The sequence below is a fragment of the Oryctolagus cuniculus genome, chromosome 12, assembly GCF_051225735.1.
Source record: "Oryctolagus cuniculus isolate XC-2025 breed Fujian yellow rabbit chromosome 12, ASM5122573v1, whole genome shotgun sequence".
Lineage (NCBI taxonomy): Eukaryota > Metazoa > Chordata > Mammalia > Lagomorpha > Leporidae > Oryctolagus > Oryctolagus cuniculus.
Genome location: NC_142878.1, coordinates 114,741,440 through 114,762,444, shown reverse-complemented (window position 1 = coordinate 114,762,444; position 21,005 = coordinate 114,741,440). Strand labels below are relative to the sequence as shown.

The 21,005-nt window shown below is 39.0% G+C and overlaps 1 pseudogene; it reads left to right on the top strand.

Moving 5' to 3' along the window:
- Positions 1–222: 222 nt before the first annotated feature.
- On the top strand, positions 223–17,831 carry LOC149123249 (E3 ubiquitin-protein ligase TRIM13-like; annotated as a pseudogene).
- The last annotated feature ends 3,174 nt before the right edge of the window (positions 17,832–21,005 follow it).

The window sequence follows — 21,005 nt, the reverse complement described above, 5'->3', positions numbered from 1 at the left end:
AGGTTTGCCAAGTTATGTACCACTCAGTAACCTTCTTTCACATATCTTTAAGAATTCTGTCTCAAATCTCTCCCTTAATTTCATTTTCACAGTTACAGAAAATGAAGTTTTGAACAAAGCTGATGGTTATGGATTTAAATTATTTGCAGAAATTCTTTCTTTCTAATGCATGACTCACTGATGCTGAAAGTTCCCTCTTATCTCTCCCAGCAAGAATCCTTCATGGCCCACACTGCTGTTGGTGCTGTAGAAACTTACAGTGCTGAAGGGGTAGTCCAAAATGGAGGCTGTCATGATGAAATTCTGTGAGTGCACTATTTTAATATCAGGCAGTGGGTTAACGCCCAGGCCTGAAGTGCCAGCATCATTTATGTGAGCCACTTTAAGACCCAGTTGCTCCACTTTTGATTCAGCTCTCTGCTATGGCCTGGGAAAGCAGTAGAAGATGGCTCAAGTTCTTGGGCCCTTGCACCCACAAGTGAGACACAGAAGAAGCTCCTGGCTCTTGGCTTCTGATTGGCACAGCTCCGGCCATTACGGCCAATTGGGAAGTGAACCATCAGATGGAAGACCTCTCTCTCTGCCTCTCCTCTGTGTTACTCTGACTTTTGAATAAATAAATCTTTTTTTAAAAAGTTATTTGGCATATCACCTTTATTATAAAAATCACATCTGGGCAAGTTTTCGGCTCTGGATGCAACAGACTGTCACTGGCTAAGTGGTAATTACAGTGTACTGACTTCTTCCAGATGGCAGCAGAACCCACCAGCACAGCCCCTTCTCTGTGATGACACCACTCCACATGCCCACTGCTCTCCTGCATGCTGCTCTTGAGCTCTAGCCTTTTAGTTTGCAACCAATCAACCGCAGTTGGCTCTAATCACACACGCACATTATGCTGCAAATATCACACGTTTGAGAAAGGACTTACTGTTACAGACCCACTGGTGTGTGGGGACAGGGATGGCTGAGCACACCCTGGCACCTGCTCCTAAGAAGTGACACAAAGGGCCCCAGGTCTCAGAGCTTGCCCTTTGAGTGTTTACAGCATCTCTTGGTTTGGTTTGAAGAGGTCAATTATTTCTGAGTTTTCGGTCCAGTGATTTGACAGCTACCAAGAAATTAATTCTCCCATTCCTTAATCAGGCATTTGAAACTTATTAGCAATATGTGTATTTCTACATCTTTGAATAATGACTACTTCTCTGAAGGAAACAGTGAGAGACACCATGGAGGTTTCCTCTGGTAGGGTAAATCACACTTAGTAATATATGATTCGAATTAGTAGATCATTTTCCATTTTGACTTAAAGATCCTACCCGTTTCTGCTTACTACATTGTACTTCAGAACTCTTTCACATTAAATATGACTAATATGCATTTCCATATTTTGAAAGAGAGTATAAAAACATCTCACAGCTTTTAATAAAACTTTCCATTTCCCTTTTGCAGCAAAGAGACAAAATCAGTTCAACACACCAGAATGAGAGGGGGGAAAAAAACTCAACTACCTATTTAATTGTTTTATTGGTAAATAGTTTAATTTGCGATTAGTGTTTCTTTTCTTTTTTTAATAACCAGAGATGCGCCGATCTGAAGCCAAGAGCCAGGTACTTCTTCCTGGTCTTCCATGCGGGTGCAGGGACCCAAGGACTTGACCAGCCTCCACTGCTATCTCAGGCCATAGCTGAGAGCGGGATCAGAAGAGGAGCAGGTGGGACTAGAACTGGTGCCCATATGGGATGCCGGTGCCACAGGCAGAGGATTAACCTGTGTCATGATGCTGGCCCCTGGGATTAGTGTTTCAAGATATGAATTTTGAGGACAAACAGTTCAGCCCAGAACAATGAAAAGGGACCCACTGCTCTGCCTCAGAGGTGGGCAGTTCTAAGGAGGACTGAATATTTGAAGTTAGGAGTAGGGCTCCTCACAGCATTTTCAATGCAATCACTGTCTTATATGGCACCTGCATGAACACACATACACACACAGACACTTACACTTGTATACACATACACAAACAAGTATGGGATGTCTAAGTGTTTTGTATAGGTAAAATCAATATAATATCTGATATGATGAAATTAGGGAACAATTAACTGTGATGAGAAGTAGAAAAATGGTAATAAAATCTGCAGTTACAGATATATATGGCATCCACCATTCATTGTTCCTAAAAATTAAACATTAGAATACATGATTCCTAATACATGATTTCTAGAAATCATGCCTTACATCAATATAGACTAGTCTACATGAGAGATGTTTTCTTAAAGACCTTGCAAATTTTAACTTGTTGCTCTAAATTAGCCATTAGGATTATAGAACACATAGGAAAGAAACAATCCAAAAAGGCATAATCTATTGATGCAACTAAAATTTTGGCATATTCTCTCGTTTATCTTTTCATTACCTATTAAATTAAGTTCATACTTCATTATCAATGAATTTTCAATTCCTTGAAATTTCATGTATCATCTAAGGTTTTCAAAATTATTGTCAAAGGTGTTTTAAATATGTGAATGAATTTTACTAATTCAATGAACTTGGGGTGACTAGTACAGAATTTTTTTCTAAAGATGTATTTATTTATTTGAAAGTCAGAGCTACACAGAGAGAGAAGGGGAGGCAGAGAGATAGAGAGATCTTCCATCTGCTGGTTCACTCCACAACTGTCTGCAATGGCCGGAGTTGTGCCGATCCAAAGCCAGGAGCCAGGAGCTTCCTCCAGGTCTCCCACATGGGTGCAGGGGTCCAAGGACCTGGGCCACCTTCCACTGCTTTCCCAGGCCATAGCAGAGAGTTGGATTGGAAGTGGAGCAGCCAGGACTTGAACTGGCACCCACATGGGTTGCCAGCACCACAGGCGGCAGCTTTACCTGCTACACCAGAACTCTGGCCTCTAGAATTTTTTAATTGCTAAAGTATAACAACACATATGACACTTTGGCTTCCTCAAAGCCTCCAATGGATGTCAATAACAATGTGACTCTCAGGATATTGACAATTGATTGATGATGTTAATTGTCAGAGTTAATGTGTCATTACTGTATGACAATTACAAGTAATTCATGAATTACTTGTTCATTACAATTCATTACAATTGAAAGATCTTTATAAAGATTTCTTATAGGACAGCAAGTAGTTATATAGACCTACATTATTCTTAAATTGGTGAAAATTCCTTAAATATAAACAGAAATCCAACCCTCTAAATGCTCTTTAAATGGTCTCAAAAATAGCCGTGAATGAAAACATAACTGCTAAAATCTACTAAGATTGAGGCTGGTGCTGTGGCATAGTGGGTAAAGCTCCACTTCTGATCCAGCTCTCTGCTATGGTCTGGGGGAGCAGTAGAGGATGGCCCAAGCCTTTGGGCCCCTGAACCCTCTTGGGAGACTTGAAAGAAGCTCCTGCCTTCTGGCTTTGGATCAGTGCATGTCTGGTAGTTGCAGCCATCTGGAGAGTGAATGAGTGGATGGAAGACTTTCTCTCTCTCTCTCTCTCTCTGCCTCTGACTCTCTGTAACTTTACCTTTCAAAATAAATAAATCTTTTTTTTTTAATCTGCTGAGATTAAGTAACAGCATGGAAATTCAGTGATATTTGAATTTAGATTTTCTCTTTCCCTCTCCTCTCCTGAATCATTGTCAGTAAACTGCAGTCCAATTGTGTGAAGCCAAGAATGGGAAGTTTTCCTTTCTGCCAGTTGACTGGATACCTTGGATGTGAGAAATCATCTCTACTTCTCCTCCTTTCCATGGGCCTGTTGCTGTTCCTGTGCACTGTGAGTGCAATTGTGAGGTGGGCCCCAGGCCCAACTTGTGGATGGGCTCCACACTGGGCATGAGAACTCTTGGAAACCTGCATCCATCAAATGAGATGTTCACAGTACAAAATTCTATGAAAAAAACTAACTAGATTTGTGTTTAGTTCAGGTTGGAGGGATGAAGCCATCATTAAGGAACAGTTATAGGGTACTGAGTTTGTAGCTGAAGTGGTAAATGTGTTCTTAATTGACAGCCATCATGAGTCCATATATCTGTTAAAACCACTCAATTGTACACTCTGAATGGAAAAGTTACATGATAATTAAGTGAACATAATATCTCCATAAGTAATTAAAAATTTGTATTTCAGATCATTTTAAAACATGTACATTTAATTATTTGAATTCATGTAACACTTTATACACTAATATTCCAAAATCAAGTATGCATAAAATGAGAATTCTCATCTTTGTTATGCATTCTATATGTAGACATGGCTAAAAATGCTTGAGAAAATTAAACTTAATAGAATGATTAACTCAGGGAGCAGGTTTTCTGTGGATGGTGAAGAGGAAAGTGGTATTTATCTTATCTATGTCTGTTTCTAAAGAATATTAAATGAATTAATATAGAACTAAACATAATCAGACTCAAGATGCATGAATGTATATATTTTCATTAATGATTATTACAAGATTGACTTGGATCTTAATTCTTGTAAGATCTTCAGTCAATTCCACTCTGATTATCACTCTCTCTATGTTTACCACAGCAGCTACATTATATACATTTTTGTAGATTTAACACAAAATATATATTAGTACTCAGGTCATTGATAAGTGGCTTGAAATTACAAGTGCTAATCACTATGTGGGAGGTATAACATTAATTCAGACAGAGGAATTGAGTTGACAAAGGGAAGTCAGCAACAATTGAGTGTGGCTTTCCCACTTTGTCTTCTCAAGGATCCCCATTGAATCTATATCTCCAATTTCAAAATAAACAACTCCTGCTGGCACATTGTAGGGAATCCTGCAGGAGTCCCAAAAGAGTTACAGAGCACCACTAGCCCAAAAAGAAAGAGAAAAATCAAACCAAGATCGAGTTACTTTAGCTAATGCTACTAAGCATGAGGAACTGCCCAGATCTTCTGCCAGAAACAGACACAGCTTGTCAGCATGATAAGAACAGAAGAACATTACATCATAAAGAAGCAGCCAACCAGCTGGCCACTACTTTACTTCACCCACTTTACCGTATCACAATTGGTCTCACTCAGAAGGCTTCTATCACACCATTGGCCACACCCAAAACCAACTTCTGGTTGGTGACACCCAAAAAGGATGGGCCTGTGATTGAGGATGCCCTAGATCACAATCACTGCCCACCTACCCCAGAGAGGGGATAAAAATCAAGCCTCACAACTGCTTTCCATCCTCTTGGGCAACAATGGCTTATTGCAAGTGATGGCTGAGTGGATCTGCTGCATCTTGTCAAAGCTCTGCCAAATTGTTCACTGGCCAAAACTCTGCTTGCCAGACACTATATCTTCTATTTGCTTTGCAGTATTCTTTGCATTGTTCTGTATAAACATACTGACTTACATAAAAGCAGAAGGCATATTTGGCATAAAAGTTATTAATGTTATAAGAGATGTTTTTGGTAAGCTATTTATGATCAAAGTGCCCAGCCACTTTGGTAATATTTTCATCAAGATGTTTCCAGATTGTCAGTATGATTGTAGATTGGAGTAGCAGGGTTGGTGGTGAAATATGGGGGGGGGGGGCTTGAGATTGAAATTTGAAGAAATTGAAGGATAATATAGGAAATGATGAGGCATCTCATACTATTCTGTTTCTGTATCAGGAGCAGTAGTAAAGTTTGTCAAGATGTCTTCTAATTGGTCATCCCAATAATTGGTATACAATGGTGAGATGATGAATATTTAATTGTGGAAGTAAGTCATCGATATAGGTTATTATATTTTTGATGAACTATTCTTGATTTATACCAATGCTATCTGTCTCATCATCAATCAAGATGAAATCTTCATAATTTTCATCTGTTTCCATACACTCCTGGGCTCTTTATTCACATTCCTGGGTTGTGTATCCAATTGGGAATTGATCCAGTGTAAAAGGTGATGAATGGAATCTTTGTATAATTCCATCTGGGCTCTGCAGTTCTACCATATATGTATATGGGTTTGTACTGATTATAGTCCAATTATTAATATCCATTGAATTTTATTCTTTTAAGGTTTTGATCAAACAGAAGGTGTAGTTGGAGATGAGCTTTCTCTACCAGTCACTGCTGTTCACTGACTGTTCATAAAATGTTAATGTCAAGACAGGACAACCACAGTAAAGGTTAAACAGGTTGTATATATTGTAGGAAGCATGTTTGGAAGAACCTTGAAGTTGATTTCATGGGGTTGCACAGGCAGATTGGCATCCCATCATCAGGGTAGATCAGTGTTATTGAGTGTTAAATTTAATGTCTGTGTCAGTGTAAATGTTGAAGATGTTGGGCTCAAACTCTGAGGTTGGACTCTTGTGCAGGATACTCACCAGGATGTCTAGTAGTTGGTTGTCATAAATCCATCCAAGGGCAGTAATGGTTTTATGAAGGTAGTGATGGCCTGTATTGTTGATGGATCCAGATTGGGTTGGCTATTTGCTGGCATGATGCTACTTCAGATAAGCACAAGTTTTTTTTTTTTTTTAAAGATTTATTCATTTATTTGAAAGTCAGAGTTACACAGAGAGAGGAGAGGCAGAGAGAGAGAGAGAGGTCTTCCATCCGTTGGTTGGCCTAAATGGCTGGAGCTGTGCCGATCTGAAGCCAAGAGCCAGGAGCTTCCTCTGGGTCTCCCACATGGGTGCAGGGGCCCAAGGACTTGAGCCATCTTCCACTGCCTTCCCAGGCCACAGCAGAGACTTGGATCAGAAGTGGAGCAGCTGGGTCTCAAATGGTGCCCATATGGCTTGCTGGCACCTCAGGCCAGGGCATTAACTTGCTGCACCATAGTGCTAGCCCCAGTATAAGAGTATTGACCTGAGTTTACAAAAAATATTAACTCATCTCTCCTTGGGAGTTTTAATTGTTCTTTATTGCTTGTAGTCCAGTATGTGTTTCCTGGTCTGTTAGCTATAATTTCTTGTGAGGGTAACATTTGATCCTTAAATGTTTTTTTAAATTAACTTATAAGGTTTGACTTTGTGTTTTGAATTTTGTTGTGGTGTTACTTCTAATAAATCATTGGCATTTTGTGTTATGCTTTATGTGGGTGTTCTGTGTTTATTCTTGTTCTGGAGTTTAATTCAAAAACTGCAATGTCTAGGGCATTTTGCAATTTTTTTATTATTATTGTCTTGAAGTATTTCAGGTTTAATTCATCTGTTAAACCTTTCTATGTTACCACTAGCATGTGGATTATATGCCATATGGTAGTTCCATATTATTTTTTATTGATTGATTTATTTGAAAGTCAGAGTTACACAGAGAAAGGAGAGGCAGAGAGAGAAAGAGAGAGAGAGAGAGAGAGAGAGAGAGAGAGAGAGAGAGAGGTCTTGCACTCCATGGTTCACTCCTCAATTGGCCTCAATGACCGGAGCTGCACCAATCTGAAGCCAGGAGCCAGGAGCTTCCTCCAGGTCTCCCATGCAGGTGCGGAGGCCCAAGGACTTGGGCCATCTTGTACTGTTCGTCCAGGCCATAGCAGAGAGCTGGATAGGAAGTTGAGCAGTCAGGACTAGAAACCGGCACTCATATGGGATGCCAGTGCTTCAGGCCAAGATGTTAACCCATGGCGGCACAGCACCAGCCCCAGTTCCATATGATGTCAAAATTTTCTGCCCATCTTTTATATCCCATAAAGTGGGATCCTTGATCACTTTCAATCACTATTGGGACTCCAAAGAGTGAAATCCATGTCCGTAAATACTAATAGTGTTGTCCTGGTTTGGGTGTTTGCATTCTCTAGCAATTTCCAGTCCTGTTTCAGTGTCTACTATTGTACATGCATATTTCTTTTGGAGCTTGAGTAATGGATCTATAAAGTCTATTTGTAGTAAACAGCTAAATGTTCTAATTTTATAATTTAATGGTGTGTCTCTGTGTATAAATCTTGGTGATATATTTGGACAATCTGTACACATTTTGATAGCATTCTTACACTGTTGCCACGTAATGGGTAGGTTTCAATCAGGAACCCATTTGTACATTGCATGTGTTCCTATATGTCCTAGCCATTGATGTAATTGAAGAGTTTCTTTTGTTATCTCTAATGGATCAGTATTAACTATTTTCCATTTGGATTTTTCTTTAATTTTAGTGTATTTTTACTTTATATTCTCAATTTTGTTTAGTGATTTTCAATTTAGGTATGTTAATCTACCAATTATTAGGGGTTTTTTTTTTAGCTTAATAGTTGCTATTTGATCTAAATCTGTCTACCACCTCATTGTATTGTGCTTCATGATTGGGTTTATTACTACTGGCATCTACATGAGTAATCATTATTTTAAGTTTGTTAAATCATTATTTTAAGTTTATTTGGACTCAGATATCTTAGCACATGTCTCATTGGACCATATATCTTTACCACAGATTTGCCAATTATTTTTCTTCCATTTACTAGGCGAAATTGTGACTGCATTGTATGAGCACTGTGAATTATTGCAAATGTAAATGTGTTTGTGTCCTTCTTGGATTGTTTTTTCTACTGCTAACCAAATTGCAAGCGTTTCTGCATGTTGTGCTGAATTGTCTATTCCCTCTTTTGTCAGGATCATTCTATCTGAGGGTCTACAGGCTGCACCTTTCCAGGGTCTACCAAGGCTGAGCCACCTGTAAACCAGGCATTCCTGAGTTGCTCTGATCAGGTTGGTCCCCAAGTGCCAATGGGTTTAGGTGGTGGGTTTTGTGTTTGTGGTGGTGGAGTTGTCATCTCAGCCACCTGTGCAGTGACTTTTGATATGTTGCCACCTGTCTTTGCCTGTCTTTGCAGCTATTGGGATTGATCTTACAAGTTCTTTCTCAGCTGTGGTATTGTCTGCATTTGCAAAGGAAGATAATTTTTGTGTGTTGATTTTATATCCTGCTACTTTATCAAGCACATCTGGGAGTTCCAATAGTCTCTTTTTTAAAAGAAAGCTTTTATTTAATGAATACAAATTTCATAGTACAGCTTTAAGAATATAGTGGTTCTTCCTCCCCATTTCTGCCCTCCAAGCCCACTGGCTACTCCCTCTCCCATCCCATTCTTCATTAAGATTCATTATTAATTAACTTTATATATAAAAGACCAACTCTGTACTAAGTAAAGATTTAAACAATTTGTACACACATGCACACAGTATACAGTACTGTTTGAAAACAAGTTTTGCAATTAATTATCATAGTACAACTCATTCAAGACAGAGGTCCTACATGGGGAGTAAGTGCACAGGACTCCAGTTGTTGATTGAACAATTAACTCTTATTTATGGTGTCAATGATCACCTGAGTCTCTTGACATGAGCTGCAAAGTCTATGGAAGTCTTTTGAGTCCACAAACTCCAGCAATATTTAGACAGGGCCATAAGCAAAGTGGAAGTTCTCTCCTCTCTTCAGAGAAAAGTACATCCTTCTTTGATGGCCCCTTCTTTCTAATGGGATCTCACTCACACAGATCCTTCATGTAGAACATTTTTTGCCACAATGTCTTGGCTCTCCATACCTGAAATGCTCTCATGGGCTTTTTAGGAAGATCTGAATGCCTTAAGGGCTGATTCTGAGGTCAGAGTGCTGTTTAGGGCATTTCTCATACTATGAGTCCACTGTGCAGTCTGCTTCCCATGTTGGAACATCTCTGCTTTTTAATTCTATCTATTGTTATTACCAGACACTTGGTCTTATTTATTTGATCCCTTTGACACTTAACCCTATCTATATGATCAATTATGCACTTAATATAATCACTGTAATACATAAGGTGGCATTGAAGCCATCCAGCTTAATGAGATTGAGAGTCTCATGGCACGTTTTTAGGCTTACCCTTAGGTAAGTCTGTGGGAATGTGCTCCAAACTGTACAGCTTGTATCTCTCTTATTTCCACCCTTATTTTTTACTGGGATATATTTTCCATTGAATTAATACACCTATGATTAATTCTATTTTAAGTAAAGAGTACAACCAATGGTATTATGTAGAAAAAAAATGAGATAATAAGCTGTTCCTTGACATTCAAGACAAGGGCTGTTCAAGTCTTTGCTTCTCATCGTATCAATTTTACTTCTACAGGTTTCCTTTTAGGTGCTCTGTTAGTTGTCACAGAATAGGGAGAACATATGGTATTTGTCCCTTTGGGACTGCCTTATTTCACTAAGTATGATTTTTCCAGATTCATCCATTTTGTTGCAAATGACCCATCTTCCATTGATGGGTGACTAGGTTGTTAATTCCATATATTAGCTATTGTGAATTGAGGTGCAATAAACATGAGAGTGCAGATAACTCTTTTGATGGCTGATTTCATTTCCCTTGGGTAAATTCTAAGGAATGGGATGGCTGGGTCATATATTCAGGTTTCTGAACTATCTTCAAACTGTCTTCTATAGTGATTTTACCAGTTTGCATTCCCACCAACAGTGGATTAGTGTACCTTTTCCCCCAAATCCTCACCATCATTTATTGTTTGTTTATTTCTGTATGAAAGCCATTCTAAACAGAGTGAGGTGAAGCCTCATTGTGGTTTTGATTTGCACTTCCATGATAGCTAATGATCCTGAACCTTTTTTCATGTGTCTGTTGGTCATTTGGATTTCCTCTTTTGAAAAATGTCTGTTTAAGTCCTTGGCCCATCTCTTAACTGGGTTGATTGTTTTGTTGTTGTGGAGTTTTTTGATCTCTTAGATTCTGGTTATTAATCCTTTATCAGTTGAATAATTTGTGAATAATTTCTCCCATTCTGTTGGTTGCCTCTTCTTTTTCTTGACTGTTTCTTTTTGCCATACAGAAACTTGTCAATTTGAAGTAATCCTGTTTGCTAATTTTGGTTTTGACTGCCTGTGCCTCCAGGGTCTTTTCCAAGAACTCTGTCTGGCCAATGTCTTGCAGGGTTTCCCCAATGTTCTCTAATAATTTGATGAAATCAGATCATAGATTTATATCTTTAATCCATGTTGAGTGGATTTTTGTGTAAGGTGTAGGGTAGGGGTCTTGTCTCATACTTCTGCATGTGGAAATCCAGTTTTCCCAGCAGCATTTGTTGAAGAGGCTGCCCTTCCTCCAGGGATTGGTTAGCTCCTTGGTCAAATATAAGTTTGCTGTAATGTTTGGATTGATTTCTGGTGTTTCTAGTCTGTTACACTGATCTGTCCATCTGTTTTTGTACCAGTACCAGGCTGTTTAGATTATAATTGTCTTGTATGATGTCTTAAAGTATGGTATTGTGATGTCTCCAACTTTGTTTTTGTTGTATAAGATTGTTTTAGCTATTCAAAGTCTCCTGTGGATCCATATGAATTTAAGCATCATTTTTTCTAGATCTGAGAAGAGTGACATTGGTATTTTGATTGGTATCACATTGACTTTGTAAATTACTCTCTGAAGAATGGACATTTTGATGTATTGATTCTTCCAATCCATGAACATGGAAAATTTGTCCATTTTTTGTGTCTTCTTTTATTTCTTTATTTAATGTTTTGTAATTTTCATTGTAGAGATCTTTGACATCCTTTGTTAAGTTTATTCCAAGGTATTTGACTTTTTTGTAGCTATTGTGAATGGGATTGATCTTAGAAGTTCTTTCTCAGCCATGGCATTGTCTGTGTATACACAGGCTGTTGGTTTTTGTGTATTGATTTTATATCTTGCTACTTTATCAAACTCTTCTATGAGTTCCAGTAACCTCTTAGTGGATTCTGTTGGGTCCTCTATATATAGAATCATGTCATCTGCAAATAGGGATAGTTTGACATCCTCTTTCCTGAATTGTTTGATTTCTTTTCTTGCCTTATGACTCTGGCTAAAACTTCCAGTACTATATTGAATAGCAATGGTGAGAGTGGGCATCCCTGACTGGTACCGGATCTTAATGGGAGTGCTTCCAACTTTCCCCCATTCAGTATGAGTTGGTCGTGGGTTTGTTATGAATTGCCTCGATTGTGTTGAAGAATGTTCCTCTAAACCCAATTCGCTTAGATTTTTCATCATGAAAGGGTGTTGTATTTTGTCAAATGCTTTCTCTGCATCTAATGAAATAAGCATATGGTTTTTGTTCTTCAATTTGTTGATGTGATGTATCACATTGATTTGCAAATGTTGAACCATCCCTGCATACCAGGAATGAATCACATTTGGTTCAGGTGAATGATCTTTTTGTCATGTTGTTGGATTCAATTGGCCAGAATTTTGTTGAAAATTTTTGTGTCTATGTTCATCAGGGAAATTGGTCTGTAATTCTCTTTTTCTGTTACATCTTTTTCAGCTTTAACAATTAAGGTGATGCTGGTTTCATAGAAAGAATTTGGGAGGATTCTTTCCCTTTCAATTTATTAAAAAATTTCAGAAGAATTGGTTAGTTCTTTAAGTATTTGGTAGAATTCAGCAGTGAATCTATCCAGTCCAGGGCTTTTCTTTGTTGGGAGGGTCTTCATTACTAATTCAATTTCTGTCTTTGTTATGTGTCTGTTTAGGTTTTCTACATCTTCATGGCTCAATTTAAGTATGTTGTAAGTGTCCAAGAATTTATCTATTTCTTCTAGGATAAGATGAGTAAAAATAGAGGCATACTTGTGTGCCTCACAGTAGAAAATAAAGAAATTACATGTTTACATGTCTTTATATTTAAAAATGCAGTCAGAATGACAATACTTATTGCACATCTTGGAGTACCAATGGTATTTATTTATTTATCTATTTTGACAGGCAGAGTGGACAGTGAGAGAGAGAGAGAGACAGAGAGAAAGGTCTTCCTTTGCCGTTGGTTCACCCTCCAATGGCCGCTGAAGCTGGCACGCTGCAGCCGGCACACCGTGCTCATCCAATGGCAGGAGCCAGGTACTTATCCTGGTCTCCCATGAGGTGCAGGGCCCAAGGACTTGGGCCATCCCTCACTGCACTCCCTGGCCACAGCAGAGAGCTGGCCTGGAAGAGGGGCAACTGGGACAGAATCCAGTGCCCCAACTGAGACTAGAACCCAGTGTACCAGCACTGCAAGGCAGAGGCAATGGTGTTTTTATATTTTTCATATACAAAATAATCATATGATATTCAGCTTTAAAATACTAGTATGCTTGTGAGAAAGTTAGAATTGGAGTCATTATAGAAGATAACCAATTTTAAAATTAAAATATTTTAATTCTAAAATAATTTTAATTAAAATAAAGATGAGGGAAGAGGGGCAGATGACATCAGGTAATAGTTATGAAAATCTAGTTATATAGGAATAATCAGTTCTTAGCTTTCCCAGTACAGCAAAGAAACTATAGATCACAATATTGCATTATATACTATATGAACAATTAGAGGGGAGGAGCTGATGAGCTTAGAAAAAAACTATAAGGAAATGGAAACACTAATTACTTGATTGATCTACTTATACATGTTTTGAAATATTGGATTATACTCCCTAAGTTTTACAAGTACCACATGTTGATACAAAAGACAAAATAGTTGTTTTCTGGGGAAAAAAAAATGCTTTATAGAAATGATGTATATGTGGGGCCAGTGCTGTGATGTAGTGGGTAAAGCTGCTGTCTGCAGTGCTGGCATCCCATATGGGCACTGGTTTGAGTCCTGGCTGCTCCATTTCCAATCCAGCTCTCTGCTATGGCCTGGGAAAGCAGTAGAAGATGGTTCAAGTCTTTGGGCCCCTGTGCCCATGTGGGAGACCTGAAAGAAGCTTCTGGCTCCTGGTTTCAGATAAGCACAGTTCCGGCCATTGTGGCCAATTGGGAGTGAACCAGTGGATAGAAGACCTCTCTCTCTCTCTGCCTCTCCATCTCTCTCTGAGTAACTCTTTCAAATAAAGAAATAAATCTTTAAAATAAAAGAAAATTGAGGCCGGCGCCGTGGCTCACTAGGCTAATCCTCCGCCTTGCGGCGCCGGCACACCGGGTTCTAGTCCCGGTCAGGGCGCCGGATTCTGTCCCGGCTGCCCCTCTTCCAGGCCAGCTCTCTGCTGTGGCCCAGGAGTGCAGTGGAGGATGGCCCAGGTGCTTGGGTCCTGCACCCCATGGGAGACCAGGAAAAGCACCTGGCTCCTGGCTCCTGCCATCGGATCAGCGCGGTGCGCCGGCCGCAGCGCGCCGGCTGTGGCGGCCATTGGAGGGTGAACCAACGGCAAAGGAAGACCTTTCTCTCTGTCTCTCTCTCTCTCACTGTCCACTCTGCCTGTCAAAAAAATAAAAAAAAAATAAAAAATAAAAAATAAAAAGAAAATTGAGAGTCACCAATTAAACAAAAACTTTTAAAAAATGGATGTATAAGTAATGAATATTTATAACATTTATTATTTTTATTTACTTATGTATAGTATGCATAGTTTTGGAAGAAATGCATGACATTTATATGTACAAGAGTGCATGTATGTGAACACAAGCATCATTTTTACTGTAAGAGTTTAACACTAAGAGATTACCTGTCACTTCAGGATGAAATAAAATGTCTTCCCTGTACCTCTTTAAGAGAAAAACTTACACTATATTGACAATATTTTAAATTGTTTAGGGGTGGGGTGGCACGGTGGTGCACTAGGTTAATCCTCTGCCTACAGCACCGGCACCCCATATGGGCACCAAGTTCTAGTCCTGGTTGCTCCTCTTCTAGTCCAGCTCTCTGCTGTGGCCCAGGAAGGCAGTGGAGGATGGCCCAAGTGCTTGGGCCCCTGCACCCACATGAGACCAGGAAGAAGGACCTAGCTCCTGGCTTTGGATTGGCGTAGCTCTGGCCATGGAGGCCATTTGGTGAGTGAACCATTGGAAGGAAAAGCTTTCTCTCTCTCCCTGTCTGTAACTCTACCTGTCAAATAAATAAATAAATAAATAATCTTTTTTATTTTTTTTTGACAGGCAGAGTGGACAGTGAGAGAGAGAGACAGAGAGGAAGGTCTTCCTTTGCCGTTGGTTCACCCTCCAATGGCCGCCGCGGCCGGCGCGCTGCGGCCGGCGCACCGCGCTGATCCGATGGCAGGAGCCAGGAGCCAGGTGCTTTTCCTGGTCTCCCATGGGGTGCAGGGCCCAAGCACCTGGGCCATCCTCCACTGCACTCCCTGGCCACAGCAGAGGGCTGGCCTGGAAGAGGGGCAACCGGGACAGAATCCGGTGCTCCGACCGGGACTAGAACCCGGTGTGCCGGCGCCGCTAGGCGGAGGATTAGCCTAATGAGCCGCGGCGCCGGCAATAAATAAATAATCTTTAAAAAAATTGTTTAGGGGCATTTATTTTCATTTTATCAAAAATGTTCAAAATATTTGCTGACATTCATTTTCTATGAAATTATTTTTGAAACTAATGAAAGTATCCATTGAAATGCTTTTAACACATTGACTATCATATTAATGTCTGTTGTTAAGGTAAATGAATTTACTATAAATTCAAGAATAACACTTCTTTTGTCATCTTTGTTTAAATGAAAAATGGTCTTAGAGAATACCAGGGGCTGACTTTTTAAGAAATAATTTTTACTTATTTATTTATACTTGGATTTTTAATGTTAGATCATTAAAATGTAGAAATAAATTTAATGTTGAGTCTAACATATTGACTTTTCATAAGATTTATAGGTTTTTCTTTGGTTATTTAAGTTTTTCTCTTTTGGACTGTCAGATTGATATGGGTGGGGTTATGTTAATTTTGTTCACCACTATGTAACTTTAGTACTTACCATAACATCTGATGCAAATATAATGTTTGGTAATTTTAAACCTGCAAATGTCTTACATTGCACTTAATTAGTGGTTGGGTCACTCATGAATATTAACATTTTAAATCATGATTTTACATGTAAAATGGCTTAATATGTTTTACATGTTAGATTTTCCATTAAGCTTTTTATTTTAAAATACTGTCCCTCTGCTGAAAATATTTGTGCTGCTAGAGCCACCGATCCGATTAGAAAAAAGAATTTTCATTAACATTTTCTACTTTCTAATGTTCTTTATCAAAGAAAATCATTCAAGAACTTGAACTTCATGGCTCCTACATGGGCATATCAGTAACGGGAGACCAATCACACTATGCAAAGTAAACATAGATTAAAACATTTCATCTAAACCACTAGTTTCCAAGCAATGATGTTTGAAGACTTTGATAGTTCCTCAGGAACTGCATGCAGTGCAGGTGTGGTGAGGTTAAGCTATTACGGTTCTGAGAGCTCTCTTTGTTTGAATCAGTTGATATTATCTGCATGATCAATGAGAACTGGACATTGGGTTTTATTTTATACAAGGGTTTGGAGAAAATGAGCTTGAAGAAAAATGTTTGACAAACAGTGAAATAAGGATGTAAATCAAAAAATAGATCTTATAACTACTGACATTTTAATTACATTTTGTTTTGTCTAAAAGAGTCTAGAGTTTAGTATCTGTAGGGTATGTCATACTGGAAGAAACAGGGAAAACATCTTCATTTAGCCAACCAATTTAAAACATGTTCTTTTCTTACAGCACTGACTCATCTAATGACTGAGGAATGTTCCCTTTTGAAAAATGATAAAGAAGTAATGTGGGGCCATGAATCCATCTTGCAGCCATTCCTGGCACATATCACGTGGCCCCCATGGCTGGAGGGGGTGTGGCATATCCCTCATGATGCCAGAGGCACTCCTTCTGGTAGAGCTGGATGGAGCTGCTGACTAGCTGCTCGTACTTCTTACTCAACCAGAAGATAGCATTTCTTCCCTAGAAATACCATTGTCTTTGGTGCCCTCTGACTTCCAGAAGACTCCCTGAATGTGATGTAGTGCTTGAAGATCTCATGTGCCCAATTTGTTGCAATCTGTTTGATGATCCTCAAGTTTTGCCTTGCTCACATAACTTCTGCCAAAAGCGCCTGAAAGGTCTCATAGAGGGAACTGTGCAGAATTTATTGTGGAGACTATCATCATTCAAGTGTCCCTCCTGCCATAAGAAAATGTCAGCTACTGGAGTTAGCAGGCTGCAGGTTAATTATTCCCTGATGGATATTGTGGAAAATAGAACAAGATCAAGATTTCTCCCAAGATGCCAGCGTACAAAGGACTCTTGGGGCAGTCCCTCATTGTTTTCTGCCTGACTGATATGCAGCTGATTTGTGGGATCTGTGCTATTCCTGCTGACCACACCAAGTATGTCTTCTGATCTATTGAAGATGCCTCTGCTCAGGAAAGGAATGCCTTTGATTTCCTCTTCCAGAGCTTTGAGAGAACGTGTAGGGGAGATGCTCTTTCTCACTTGGATACCTGGAAACTAGTAAGAGAAAATACTCACAGTTACTGACTAAAGATTAAGATGAAATTAAGAAATTTTTTGAGAAGTTGAAACACACATTGGATCAAAAGGATAATGAAATCCTGTCTGACTTGGAGATCATGAAATTTGCAGTTCTGCAAGCTTATGACCCAGAGGTTAACCAACTCAACACCACCTTACAGGAACAATGATTGGCCTTTAACATGGCTGAGGCTTTCAAAGACTTGGCAGAACCCATGATGTTTCTGCAACATATGTAGGCATTCTGGGAGAAAATCAAAGTCATCAAGGAAATCCCTTTACCTGCCTCTTCATTTTCCCAGAAGCCCTTTGATGAAGAACATTGACCAGTTAGTGTGAGAACATCAAATTAGTAGATGTGGATACTTTCTTTGCCTCAGGGCACTGTCACATTCATTAACAAGATTCCCTGGCACTTTTATCAGTTATTTGCAGTAGTCCTTCTGCTTGACTTTCTCATTTTCTTCAGTCCCACTGCATCCCTAAAGTGATCTTTATTTGATGAATATGCAGGCAATTCACTCTGTCAGCCTATGTTCTTTGGGTGTGTGCACCTTATTAGCTGTGGTCTCACCAATCCTTATCCACACTAACACAGAAGGCCTCTATAGCAATCCTGACAGCCAGAATAAGTACAACGGCTTACTGAACTCCTGGAGAAAGATCGATCTGTAAGGGCAGTTTATGACATCAAAGCCACAGATGTCAGGTTAGATAAATAAGATTTAATGCAGAGGTACATTTTGATGGATGAGTTGTTACAAGACTTTATTTGGAAGGATAAGATTTTTGACTAAGTGATATATGAAATTGAAGATGTGAAACACTAGAACTAGAGGCCTATGCACTTAAACTTAGAAAAAATATCATTGATGCCTTAGGAACTGAAGTCCATAGACTTGAGAATGAACAAAAAAATGAAATCCTGAAGTTCCATGTGTAAATCTAGAGATATTATAAAATGATACAATGAATCACTTTGGAAGCATGTTTGCCCAGCCACTCTGAAAAGCCATTTCCTACCCTTTCATGCTGACTGCAGAGCCATTCAGAAGACATTGTTTCTAAGAAGAAGAAAATATTCTATGTGAAGAGCAATTGAAGATCCACAGAACCAGAACAACTTCCTAAATTCTATGAGACAATACAAGTTGGATTAATCTGAAAATCCCATTTTTGTGATTCAGCATGGAACATTTGGATATTTGAATTGCTTATAGTTTCTCATTTTAGCCTATCAATGTGTGTTGTACCTTGAAATATTGATTCTTCTCTTTACATTGGTAAAACTAAGTTCATCCCCAGGATTATGACTTTCAGTTTTGTTTCCACTGAAGTTTTCATTTCATCCAAATCTGCCCATCTGAATATGTTGGCTATATCTCAGTATGTGATTTTTAAACAGTCCCTGTTTCAGAGTCGATCTTTCCTCATAAAATGTGTAAATTGTTACTACATACCTTGTGACTTTGACCTGAGTCCTAACAGAAGCACTATCCTAACCTAATTATCCACATTGTTCATTCCAGAAATGACTTAGTTGCTGACCGGCATGAAGGTATTTTAGGACACTCTTTTAGTCCATAGTTGTTATGCTTTTGTAAAATGTCTTCTTTATCTTTGTTAATATTTCATTTAATTTTCCTTCTTTTATAATCCTACCTTGACTTTCTTTTTTTTTTTTTTTCTTTGACAGGCAGAGTGGATAGTGAGAGAGAGAGACAGAGAGAAAGGTCTTCCTTTGCCGTTGGTTCACCCTCCAATGGCAGCCGTTGCCGGTGCGCTGCGGCCGGTGCACCGCGCTGATCCGATGGCAGGAGCCAGGTACTTATCCTGGTCTCCCATGGGGTGCAGGGCCCAAGCACTTGGGCCATCCTCCACTGCACTCCCGGGCCACAGCAGAGAGCTGGCCTGGAAGAGGGGCAACCGGGACAGAATCCAGCGCCCCGACCGGGACTAGAACCAGGTGTGCTGGTGCCGCAAGGCGGAGGATTAGCCTAGTGTGCCACGGCACCGGCTCTACCTTGACTTTCACATTGTTGTAGTAACATTCTACTGAAGGGAAAAGTTTTCCTCATCAGCTGGATATATTAATAATTCCCAAACTATGGTTCCTAATCAAAAAACAAGAAGGCAGGAGCAATACTTCCATAACAAGAACTTCTGTTTCACTTTTCTCAAATGGTCACAGCCCAAGCACCATGACTCCCAAGAATAGAGTACCTTGTCTGATGAAAGAATAGAATGATTACATTCTTTTACCCAATAATTTCATTTTTAGGAATTTATTCTAAGGAAATGAAAGGAATAGACCACAAAGACATAATGGGCACATAATGTTCCTCTCAGTGTTTCTTAAAATAGTAACCCACCAACAAATAAGCAGGAAAACAATAGGGGGAAAATTCAAATCTCTATCAGAAAAGAATATATAAGTCATTGTTGGAGCACCCAACAAGATTAGTCTACACATTAGATCCTACAGTCCAGTGTCAACAAGAGAAGTGATCTCTTAAAATCACCAGAGACAAAGAAAGATCTCCATCCTTAAAATTCACTAATAGAGTTTCATTTATGTTTCTTATTTATTTATTGGAAAAAAATAGATTTCAATTAAAAATAAAATATATACATCATACATTCATTTACTATGAACAATGTGTGTGTGTGTTTTTTTTTTTTTTATTTGACAGGTAGAGTTATAGACAGTGAGAGAGAGAGAGACAGAGAGAAAGGTCTTCCTTCTGTTGGTTCACTCCCCAAATGGCCGCTATGGCCGGTGCTGCATCAGCCCAAAGCCAGGAGCCAGGTGCTCTTCCCAGTCTCCCATGCAGGTGCAGGAGCCCAAGCACTTGGGCCATCCTCCACTGTCCTCCCAGGCCACAGCAGAGAGCTGGACTGGAAGAGGAGCAACCAAGACTAGAACCCGGTGTCCATATGGGATGCCGGCACCGCAGGCAGAGGATTAGCCAAGTGAGCCACAGCGCTGGCACCAACAATGTGTATTTTAAAAAATAAGATGGAAATGGGTTTCAAAGGTAAGTTTATTTTGGTGCATTAAAATTTGAAATTCATGAATCTGGGTGATTTTTAAAAACTCATTGAAAATGTCCATTATAAAAATCTATATGGATATAAGTGTTTTTGAATCAAAATAATCTCTCAATTGCATTTTACATGAATTTCTTGAATGGCCATTGTACATATTGTTTTGAAATTTATACACATTGTAAAATGGTTTAATAAAGTGAATTACCGTATAATCATAATGCATATTTTTAAAAGTTAAAATTCTTTAAATTTTTCTCAAAAATTTTGGAGAAAACATTTTGAAGTGTAGTCACCATGTTTCACTTTTTTCTTCATCTTCCAAATCTTTCCTCTTTTATCCATTAATCATACATCTATATTTTCCCCTCATTAAAATCTTTAAATTTGCTTTTCACTTCTGCAGCTTAGATGCTCTTTTCCTAGCTTCTGCACTGAAAGTTACTCCCCATTGTTATGTTTTAAGATCACGTATTATCCATTAGTGAGGACTTTCAAACTCTTCTGGCTAAAGCAACCCTTGTCCTCTCCACTGGGACCTATCACATTATTTTATTTTTTATCCAGAGCACTTCAAATATTTAAACTATTTTACACAAAGCTATAATTTATACCACTTTCTTCAAATATGTTCTATGAGGGCAGAATTTTGACATTCAGGCCACTCCAGAATGTCAAATTAATTAATAGAAAAATCAGGTATGTGAATCTCACTAGCATCAACGCAAGTT